Consider the following 12,418-nt stretch of genomic DNA (forward strand, 5'->3'; position numbering starts at 1 on the left):
TAGTGCCACCAATCATATTTGTTATAACAGTATTGTAAATATTTTTAAAAAATTATTTTTTGACTGTGAAACATCAGTCAGCTAGTGTAATCTAATTGCAGTTGCCTGCCTCCCAGCGTGTGTGCCAGGCCCACTTGCCAACTAGTGCCACCAATCATATTTGTTATAACAGTATTGTAAATATTTAAAATAAAAACTTTTTTGACTGTGAATCATCAGTCTGCTAGTGCAATTGAATTGCACTTGCCTGCCTGCCAGCGTGTGTGCCAGGTCCACTTGCCAACTAGTGCCACCAATCATATTTGTTATAACAGTAGTGTAAATATTTTAAAAAAAACTTTTTTGACTGTGAATCATCAGTCTGCTAGTTTAATCTAATTGAAGTTGCCTGCCTGCCAGTGTGTGTGCCAGGCCAACTTGCCAACTAGTGCCACCAATCATATTTGTTATAACAGTAGTGTAAATATTTAAAATAAAAACTTTTTTGACTGTGAAACATCAGTCAGCTAGTGTTATCTAATTGCAGTTGCCTGCCTGACAGCGTGTGTGCCAGGCCCACTTGCCAACTAGTGCCACCAATCATATTTGTTATAACAGTATTGTAAATATTTTTAAAAAAAACTTTTTTGACTGTGAAACATCAGTCTGCTAGTGCAATTGAATTGCAGTTGCCTGCCTGCCAGCGTGTGTGCCAGGCCCACTTGCCAACTTGTGCCACCAATCATATTTGTTATAACAGTAGTGTAAATATTTTTTAAAAAAACTTTTTTGACTGTGAAACATCAGTCAGCTAGTGTAATCTAATTTCAGTTGCTTGACTCCCAGCGTGTGTGCCAGGCCCACTTGCCAACTAGTGCCACCAATCATATTTGTTATAACAGTAGTGTAAATATTTAAAAAAAAAAACTTTTTGGACTGTGAAACATCAGTATGCTTGTGTCATCTAATTGAAGTTGCCTGCCTGCCAGCGTGTGTGTCAGGCCCACTTGCCAACTAGTGCCACCAATCATATTTGTTATAACAGTATTGTAAATATTTAAAATAAAAACTTTTTTGACTGTGAAACATCAGTCAGCTTTTTTGTGTCAGGCTCACAGAGTATACGGTGCCCACTTGCCCAGTGCCACCACTCATAATTTGTTTAATAGTAGTGTAAGTGTAAATTTTTAAAAAAATGACAGGCAGAGGCAGGCCACCCTGCAGGTGCCGTCGTGTTCGTGGTGCTGTGATTTCCTTAGACCCTACAACTATGTACAGTGTTCAGAGGCCACGTGCCATGGACGTGAAAAGTTCTGAGGAGGACCTAGTTGAATGGCTAACACAGGACACCCAATCTTCTTCAGCTTCCGCTCCTAGTCCTAACCTTGACGCACCATCCACCTCCAGCTTAGCTTCGGGCACCTCTCAAGTGACCAGTGCCACTCGCCCACCTGCCGCCACCACCAACACTAGCACCACAGCCGCTTCACTTGATCTGTCAGAGGAGTTATTGACACATCAGTTGGAAGAAAGAGTGATGCGCAACCATCATTGACATAGGATGTAGATAACAGTGATATGTCTCAGTCAGGCAGCATTACAGACATGGACGTACGGTGTCATGATGATGATGTTGTTGTACACGCTGCTGCTTCCTTTGTTGATTTGTCAGATACAAGTGAAGCGATTGATGATGATGTCACCGTGGATGTCACGTGGGTGCCCGTTAGAAGAGAAGAAGAAAAGGGGGAAAATTCAGATGGGGAGACAGAGAGGAGGAGGAGGAGATGAGTTGGAAACAGGGGGAGGTCGTCGCAAGGAGATAGTGGCACAGTCAGACAGCATGCATCAGCACCCGGGGTCAGCCAGACAGCACGCCAATCAACGCATGCTGTTGCCACCACCAGAATGCCATCATTGCAGAGCTCAGCAGTGTGGCATTTTTTTTGTGTGTCTGCCTTTGACAACAGTGATTCCATTTGCAACCTGTGCCAAAAGAAACTGAGTCGTGGGAAGTCCAACACCCACCTAGGTACAACTGCTTTGCGAAGGCACATGGTCTCACATCACAAACGCCGATGGGAAGAACATATGAGTAGAAGCAGCACACAAACTCAAAGCCGCCATCCTCCTCCTGCTCCAGCATCTTCAGCCACGTCACCCACTGCTGTCCTCATTGCCCCCTCTCAACAATCCTCCACTCAGTCTCTCTTACGTAGCAGTTCCTGGTCATCTGCCCACAGTCAGGTGTCTGTCAAGGACATGTTTGAGTGTAAGATATCAATTTCCCAAAGTCACCCCCTTGCCCGGCGTCTGACAGCTGGCTTGTCTGAAATCATAGCCCGCCAGCTTTTACCTAACAAGCTGGTGGAGTCTGAGGCTTTCAAAAAATTTGTATCTATTGGGACACTGCAGTGGAAGGTACCCGGCCGAAATTTCTTTTCACAAAAGGCAATCCCCAACCTGTACTCGATTGTGCGAAAGGAAGTAATGGCATGTCTGGCACACAGCGTTGGGGCAAGGGTCCATCTGACCACTGATAGCTGGTCTGCAAAGCATGGTCAGGGCAGGTATATCACCTACACTGCGCATTGGGTAAATCTGCTGACGGCTGCCAAGCATGGAATGCGTGGCTCTGCAGAGGAGTTGGTGACACCGCCACGACTTGCAGGCAGGCCTGCTGCTACCTCCTCTACTCCTCCTACTCCATTCTCTTCCATAACCTATTCCTCGGCTGAGTCCTCTTCTGCTGCTGAGTCTTGCTCCACATCAACGGCACCCCCCCAGCTCCCCAGGTAATATTCAACATCCCTTATATGGCAGTGTCACGCCGTCTTGGGGTTGACTTGCCTGAAAGCCGAGAGTCACACCGCAACAGCACTCCTGTCTGCCCTGAACGCACAGGTGGATATGTGGCTGACTCCGCACCAACTGGAGATTGGCAAGGTTGTTTCTGACAATGGAAGTAATTTGCTGACGGCATTGAAATTGGGCAAATTGACACATGTGCCGTGCATGGCACATGTGTGTAATCTGATTGTACAACGCTTTGTGCATAAGTACCCAGGCTTACAGAACGTCCTGAAGCAGGCCAGGAAGGTGTGTGGCCATTTCAGGCATTCCTACACGGCCATGGCGCACTTAACCGATATCCAGCGTCGAAACAACCTGCCAGTGAGGCGCTTGATTTGCGACAGACCAACACGTTGGAATTCAACACTCCTAATGTTTGACCACCTGTTCCAACAAGAAAAAGCTAATAACGAGTATTTGTATGACCGGGGTGCTAGGACAGCCTCTGGGAAGCTGGGTTTTTTTTTTTCCAAATTACTGGACGCTCATACGCAATGCCTGTAGGCTCATGCGTCCTTTTGAGGAGTTGACAAACCTTGTCAGTTGCACTGAAGGCACCATCAGTGACATCATACCATTTGTTTTCTTCCTGGAGCGTGCCCTGAAAAGAGTGCTGGATCAGGCCGTAGATGAGCGTGAAGAGGAAGAGTTGTGTTCTCCATCACCACCAGAAACAGCCTTATCAGCATCGCTTGCTGGAACAGCGGCAATGCAGGAAGAGGATTGTGAGGAAGAGGAGTCAGAGGAGGAATGTGGCTTTGAGGAGGAGGAGGAAGACTAAACACAACAGGCATCCCAGGGTGCTCGTTGTTGTCACCTATCTGGTACCCATGGTGTTGTATGTGGCTGGGGGGGAAGAAGATACCTTCAGTGACATCAGTGAGGACGAGGAATGGGACATGATTAGCTCGGCATACAACCTTGTGCAAATGGGGTCTTTCATGCTGTTGTGCCTGTTGAGGGACCCTCGTATAAAAAAGCTGAAGGAGAACGACCTGTACTGGGTGTCCATGCTACTAGACCCCCGGTATAAGCATAAAGTGACTGAAATGTTACCAAATTCGCTCAAGTCAGAAAGGATGGAGCAGTTAAAAAATAAATTAAAAACTATGCTTTACACAGCGTATAAGGGTGATGTCACAGCACAACAGAATCTAACAGGGGAAGAGATGAAAGTAATCCTCCTCCTCCTCCCACAACCACGCCGGCAAGGACAGGACGCTTTCTAGACGTGTTGTTGATGGAGGACATGCAGACCTTTTTAACTCCTATGCATCGCCACAGCCCTTCGGGATCCAGCATCATAGAAAGACTCAACCGACAGGTAGCAGACTACCTAGCATTAACTGCAGATCTCGACACTCTGAGGAGCGTTGGACCCTTGACTACTGGGTGTGCAGGCTTGACCTGTGGCCTGAGCTATCCCAATTTGCAATCGAACTTCTGGCCTGCCCCGCTTCAAGTGTCCTGTCAGAAAGGACCTTCAGTGCAGCAGGAGGTTTTGTCACTGAGAAGAGAAGTCTCCTAGGTCAAAAAAGTCTTGATTATCTCACCTTTATTAAAATAAATGAGGGTTGGATCCCGAAGGGACTGACATTGGGCGATACATTTGAGTAAAAAAGGCCTGATGAGGTGAGCTGCCTTGGGCTACAAATGGTATACACGCTGCTGTATTTTATCTTCGAATGCCGGATGACTTGCGTGACTTATCCGCCAACAACTAGTGTTCAAGCCGCAAGGTTTTAGGGCACTTTCTAACTGTTTTACAAACATAAATTTTTCGGGCCACTGCTGTACCTAATTTTTCAGGCATTTGGACATGCCTAATTTTTCTGGCCTCTGGTGCTGCACTGTGGCTACAAAACCCAAACCAAAAAGAAGGCACATAACAGTGATGAAAGTGTTAAGAATATTATTATTATTCTTTATTTAAAAAGCGCCAACAGATTCCGCAGCGCTGCCCATGGGTACAAGGATAACAGTACAGTGGAGAAACAAAACGATAAGACACAAAATTTTACAGACAAATACAGGGGGAATTGAGGGAATTAAGAATAGTACTCATTAACACACCACTCATATCTGGTGGCACAGTAGATTGCACGCGCAGTGCCCCAAATTTGAAGTAGGAAGACCGACCAAGCATCTTTTTCCATCTCCCGGTTCCTAAAAATTATCTCTGGGTTCCTAAAAACGATGCCATACCTGTACTCGTTTGTGCAAAGGAAGTGATGGCATATGGGGTCTTTCATGCTGTCGTGCCTGTTTGGGGTCGTGGACCCTCGTGTAAAAAGGCTGAAGGAGAACGACCTGTACTGGGTGTCCAAGCATCTTTTTCAATCTCCCGGTTCCTAAAAATTATCTCCGGATTCCTAAAACCGATGCCATACCTGTACTCTATTGTGCAAAAGGATGGCATATGTGGTGTTTCAAGCTGTTGTTTCTGTTGAGGGTCCGGGACCCTCGTATAAAAAGGCTGAAGAAGAACGAACTGTAATGGGTGTCCAAGCATCTTTTTCCATCTGCCAGTTCCTAAAAATTATCTCCGGGTTCCTAAAATCGATGCCATACCTGTAATGGATTGTTCAAAAGGATGGCATATGTGGTGTTTCATGCTGTTGTTTCTGTTGAGGGTCCTGGACCCTCGTATACAAAGGCTGAAGGAGAAAGACCTGTACTGGGTGTCCAAGCATCTTTTTCCATCTCCCGGTTCCTAAAAATTTTCTCTGGGTTCCTAAAACCGATGCTATACCTGTACTCTATTGTGCAAAAAGATGGCATATGTGGTGTTTCATGCTGTTGTTTCTGTTGAGGGTCCTGGACCCTCATATAAAAAGGCTGAAGGAGAACGACCTGTACTGGGTGTCCAAGCATCTTTTTCCATCTCCCGGTTCCTAAAAATTATCTCCGGGTTCATAAAATCGATGCCATACCTATACTGGATTGTTCAAAAGGAAGGCATATGTGGTGTTTCATGCTGTTGTTTCTGTTGAGGGTCCTGGACCCTGATATAAAAAGGCTGAAGGAGAAAGACCTGTACTGGGTGTCCAAGCATCTTTTTCCATCTCCCGGTTCCTAAAAAATTTCTCCGGGTTCCTAAAAACCGATGCTATACCTGTATTCTATTGTGCAAAAAGATGGCATATGTGGTGTTTCATGCTGTTGTTTCTGTTGAGGGTCCTGGACCCTCGTATAAAAAGGCTGAAGGAGAACGACCTGTACTGGGTGTCCAAGCATCTTTTTCCATCTCCCGGTTCCTAAAAATTATCTCTGGGTTTCTAAAATCGATGCCATACCTGTACTCTATTGTGCAAAAGGATGGCATATGTGGTGTTTCATGCTGTTGTTTCTGTTGAGGGTCCTGGACCCTCGTATACAAAGGCTGAAGGAGAAAGACCTGTACTGGGTGTCCAAGCATCTTTTTCCATCTCCCGGTTCCTAAAAATTTTCTCTGGGTTCCTAAAACCGATGCTATACCTGTACTCTATTGTGCAAAAAGATGGCATATGTGGTGTTTCATGCTGTTGTTTCTGTTGAGGGTCCTGGACCCTCGTATAAAAAGGCTGAAGGAGAACGACCTGTACTGGGTGTCCAAGCATCTTTTTCCATCTCCCGGTTCCTAAAAATTATCTCTGGGTTTCTAAAATCGATGCCATACCTGTACTCTATTGTGCAAAAGGATGGCATATGTGGTGTTTCATGCTGTTGTTTCTGTTGAGGGTCCTAGACCCTCGTATACAAAGGCTGAAGGAGAAAGACCTGTACTGGGTGTCCAAGCATCTTTTTCCATCTCCCGGTTCCTAAAAATTTTCTCTGGGTTCCTAAAACCGATGCTATACCTGTACTCTATTGTGCAAAAAGATGGCATATGTGGTGTTTCATGCTGTTGTTTCTGTTGAGGGTCCTGGACCCTCATATAAAAAGGCTGAAGGAGATAATGTAATTAGGGACCAAAATTATCAGTTGATTTACAACTAAGCTGACCTACACTCTATCTGACCATCTCCTGGCTCTATCCTGAGCAGGTCCGAGGAAGACTGGGGCCGCACATATTACTAGCAGAGGTAAACTGACACTGACTCTGCTTGGCCACCGGGAAGCTTCCCTGCAGCCGTTAGAGAGGCCCTCACCCGCGCCGCACCCGCTCTCATAGCACTGCCCCGGACTAAACACTACCTGCCTACCTGACCGCTCACCACCACTACCCGGTGGGTTGGGGCTCCGTCCGGTGCTCCTGCTCAGTGCCGCAAGAAGAAAAGCTGAAACCGGGAAGTAACCTGAGGGGGCCGGTGTGAGGCCTCTTCACTGAGGGGGGTTCGGTCACGGTGATTAGGTGGAGAGCGGTACCGGAGTTCACCCTAACTGTTGCCGGATTCTGGCCGCCTGACATTGGGACCCTGGGGACCTCTTGTGAGTAGCGCTACGCCACCATCCTTCTGGCGTGAATAGCCGCCATCTTGCGGCCTGGAACACCACAACGATCCTGCAGTGTCCTCAGCCCCCCTGTGGAAAGGACAGAGCCTGGGCAACACCGGAGTTGGCAGAGAGGAGAGGTAAGATAATACACTGTTGAATCACCTACACCTCCCTCTCTATTAAAGCAGCCCAGCTTAGTACATCAGGGACAAGGGGACTTTCAGCTGCTGTAAACACCGCAGACCAGTCAATCCAGCCTAACCAGAGCAGAGACCTGTTTGCCTCTTCTGCTTAGCTGAGCTCTGGCATATACATTATACCAAGTTAACCCACCCTGAAACCTGACGGCCATGTAAAGAACACACAGCCTTTTCAACCCCTGCATCACATATTGCTTCTCTGTGCTCTGAATACAATTGCAGCCCCCCAGGCAACCCCAAAGCATAAGGGCACGCTTTGCTCATGATAATAGGAGCTTCTCCATACAACAGAAAGCAACTGCATATGCCTGTGATAAGGCCTTCAAATTTCCATATATAGAAACTTTTTACCAAGACCCTAATATATCAGTGGAGGGGCACTTTATCCATCAACTCTTAAAGTTTGTAGTCTCAACCTGCAGCCAGGAAGTTTCCACTAGCAAACTAACAAGGGAGTCTGTTTGCACAAATATCTGCCACCCAGCTGATTTGAAAAAGGCTTCAGAGTGTCTCTCCTCCCCTTTCCTGCTCCCTGTACTGGAGTGGGTCATACCCCCTCTCCCTTTCCCGGCTGGGCCCAGTGGTGGTAATATCCCTGAGGAGGGGCACACTTCCAGGACTACTAAAAACTGAAGTACACTTCCAGCAAAACCAAGGTCCCACGCTACTCATGCTGCACCTGTAAATGATAAATAAGCTAGCTCATTGAGGTCCTTCTTAGCTCTACAGATCTTATGCCTGCATGATTTCTATTTCAAGACTTTATAACTAATCACACTATGGCAGGCTAACCGGTCTGGCGCCCACTCCCTGCCGGCACAATCTTACTGTGATCCCCATCAGAGTATTCCCACTAAACCTCATAGACCTGCTTACCTGAGCTGGGCGATCCAGGACCTTGCCTGAATTGCCAAAATGTCACAGCAAGCGAAAAGAAAGCAGAAATCGAGCCAATCTTCAAAACACACAGTTAGAGATCACTTTCTACCCATCAGAGATAATCACCCTGGATTCTCAGATGACGAGAGATCGATATCTCCTGCTCCATCTGAGGATAGACCTACTTCGAGATACTCACCTCCAGTACGCTCACAAAATGACATCCTTACAGTGGACTCTATGAAACACCTGCTGGATAGGCAGAGTCAGTCCTTTGATAAAAGATTTGATAAACTGGAAAAGTCTTTTGAAGACCTCAGAAAAGACATAAATGCTGTCAACGAACGTACAGATATAATTGAAAGAAAACAAGAGGACTTATTAGTGGACCATACCAACTGGGTAAGCTACACACAAAACTTGTCTGATCAGGTGTCTTCCCTGGAGACAAAACTGGCAGACCTGGAGGACCGCTCCCGGCGGAACAATGTAAGGATTAGGGGCATCCCTGAATCTGTCGGCCCCAAGAATTGGAAAAATATGCTCAGGCCCTGTTCCAGGTGGTGTTGGGGTCTCCAGGAGGAGAAGATGCCAGAATTGATCGCATTCACAGAACGGCTAGACCCAAAAACCTCCCTATGGACAAGCCGCGAGATACAATAGCTCGATTGCATTATTACACCTATAAAGAAAAGATCCTACGAGCATCAGTGAGACAACCTCACCTCTCAGAGCAATTGTCTCACTTTATCCAGACTTGTCAGCACACACGCTCCAGCAAAGAAGAACCTTCCAGGAGACCACTAAAGTATTGAGACTTCACCAGATCCGATATCGCTGGGGGTTCCCCACGAGGTTAATAATCACTAAAGACGGCTCCCAGCATACTGCCCTGTCCCCTAGACAGGCCCAGGATCTTTTGAGAGGATGGAACCTGCCGGTTGGAGATGAAGAACCCCCCAACGGACCCCCGCGCCGGGGTGCCCCGCTGAGGGCGGGAGCCCCGGAGTGGGAGCATGAGGGATAAGTCCTTGTTTGCTGTCTCTTCCTCCTATGCTTGAACAATCTTGGTCTGTCCACTGCGGGCAGGCAGGAACCTAGCTTCTGACGACACTATCACCAGCTGAGGGATGGTAACGTATGAGAAAGACACTTATGCTATTATATCTGACAGACTCAAGTTGATGTTCCAGCATCTGTTTATTACTAATCATTAGTTTGTCCTTTCAGTGGCGTACCTCGCCATTATAATCTTGACTGTTCTGTTTATTATGCACTGATTGATGTTCCTTAATTCACTTGAGCTCAGGAAAGCCTAATTCACCCTGAACCTAGTTAATGTAATTTCAATGTCTAGAGCTTTCCTTACTGTGTACTTATTTGCTTAATTTATATGTCAATTCTAGCTAACAAAATGCTATGTCTCATTCCTGAAACTTCAAGTATGCAATAGAGTCCACATGGTAGCTGTCAATGATCGGGATACATTGGAGGCGGGGGGGCCCCGGCCACTCTTGCCGCTTGCGGGCCCTACCCTGTCCCATGGCTGCTCCGTTCCTTGACATCTTATCATGACACCCAGAGGCTATACCTTGCTTGGGTTTGGTCCTATATTAGTTTTGCTACGTTATCACTCATTTTAAAAGGTAAAGTGTTGCACTCTCATTCATGATAGCCAAACCCAGTCTGATACTAGCTAACATAACCTTAAACATCAATATTCCCCTCACTGCCCACCTACTTCCTTTGCTGAAATGTTATACCCAGCCAACAGGAAACTATGTCTATATCCTCTTATTCAAATGTTATGTCGTGGCTTACATGGTGGTTGTCAACGGTCGGTGCACGCTGGGGCCGGGGGCCTCCTAGTCCCTCTAGTTGCCTTGTCAGCTTTTCCTGACCCATTGCTGTGCCGTCTTTTGACTCCCTATCATGGCACGCAGAGATTGTATTTTAAATGTGTCAGGGCCCTCAGCTCTGCGAGAATATCTGCTGCACTATGAGGCGAGGTGAGGTGTGGGACGGGGTTTATTGTAAGCTTCTAGATTGAATAGACCCTACTCTCTCTAGAAGGGTTGAAAAGCGATACCCTCCTCGTGTTAGGTAACCACCTTAATCTAAAAAAAAAAAGCTGATCAGTGCTCGTGTTAAGTTACATACCGCCCCCATGCTCACACTAATGCCCACGGTAAAGCTATAGCTGTGAGTGCCCTCTTTACTAGTTTATTACTCTGCCAATAATGGCGCCCATTCTCTTAAGAACCGTGGACTGCAAAACTCTGCATAATTCGCTACCATTAGTCTACACTAGTCTATACCCCAACAATGAAGCCATACTTGTACTATGCTCTGTGGTTGCCCTCACCTTGCCTCATGTAGCCTATAATTGCTATGCCCCCCTCATTCTTGTCAGGTGCTGGGTGCCTTACTTAACCAAAATGACTGATATCACTTAATGTATTTTGAGATGGGAATCTTTTTGTCAAAATTCTGCGTATTGTATTGACATATAGTTAAAGTTGATCACAGTTCTCTATCTGTTTTACTGTTCCTTTTTCAATTTGCCGGCAGCGGAAGGTGCTGCTGCCTTTGCTCCTTTCCGAATCCTCCGCCCCCCCCACTTACTCCTGTGCAGCTAGGGATATTCTGTTATCCTCTGCATCATACTTTTTTGGCAGAGTTGCGTAGCCTCTGCTCAGTCCGAGGAACTGGTTTAGTGAATTATTTCCCCCTTCCCCCCCCCCCCATTTTTTTTTTTCTCCTCCCCTCTCTTCTCTTTCTCTCTCGCCCTTTCTTCCCCCTTCTCCTCCACCTCTCCCCCACTATCCTCCCCCTCTCACCCCCCCTCTCTGGTCCCAAGCTCCTCAGGTCCCTTCCCATACCTTCCCCTACATCTATACAGCCATGAAAATAGGCACACTTAACGTAAGGGGTCTAAACTCCCCCACAAAACGGAGTCTTCTTCTCCGTTTCCTCTCGGCACACCAGCTGGGAGTGGTTTTTCTTCAAGAAACCCACTGGATAGAGGATAGAGCAGCAATGTTTAAGCCTAAGGACTACCCTGTCTGTATATCCTCAACGTTCCATAAAAAAGCAAGAGGGGTGTCAGTACTAGTCAGCAGACACCTTTCCTATGACCCTATCCACATAGATGTTGACCCAGTAGGGCGATATGTTATCGCCGTTGCCCGCATAAACAATGTTCCTTGTACCCTCGTAGCTTTGTATTCACCGAATATTAACCAAACCAGTTTTCTTCAGAAACTTCTACACAGGGTCGACAGGCTCAAACAGGGCCATGTGTTTATTGGGGGTGACTGCAACCTGGTCTGGGACCCAAGCAGAGACAGAAAATCGAAAAACAAAAATTCCCCCATGACAGGAGAGGAACATTATTCAAAACATTTCAGAAACCTAATTTCACAATACACCCTTCAAGATGTTTGGAGGGCTCTGCATCCTGATGATACCGACTACACTTTCTATTCGGCCTCATCACAGTCCTTTTCAAGATTAGACTACTTTTTCTTCTCTTCCCGGACTTTGGGAGAGATTACCAAAGCGTCCATTATGCCTTGCGTCTGGTCAGACCATGACGCGGTTATTTTGGAGGTCGAATTTTCGCACTCAGGTGGCACTAGAGGTTCCTGGAGATTGCAGGAGTATCTGCTCTCTGAACCCCATATCCCTATTTGGGAGAGGGAAATAGAACATTTCCTGCTCACAAATGACAGGGAGGGCACTTCTTCTCTAACCTTATGGGCGTCACTTAAAGCCTATTTGAGAGGCCTGTTTATCCAGCAGACTGGTCAGGACAACAGATCTAGGGGAGCTTCGCTGGCCCAACTGTATAGTGACTATGCTAACCTAAGAGACCAGCTGAAGAAGGGAAGACCAAGTGCCCTAGTTTGTAGACTGCAAACAGTTAAAAAACAAATAGCACAATTGGAGCTACAAAAAGTCCAGCGAACCCTCTCTGCTCTTAAGCAGAAATACTACCACAAAGGCGATAAGGCCGACAGATTGCTGGCGCATAAGCTCAAGCAGAGATCCCTCCTAAATAAGATACCGTATATACGGAAGGGTGACCA

This window comes from Bombina bombina, chromosome 3 (assembly GCF_027579735.1).
Source record: "Bombina bombina isolate aBomBom1 chromosome 3, aBomBom1.pri, whole genome shotgun sequence".
Classification (NCBI taxonomy): domain Eukaryota; kingdom Metazoa; phylum Chordata; class Amphibia; order Anura; family Bombinatoridae; genus Bombina; species Bombina bombina.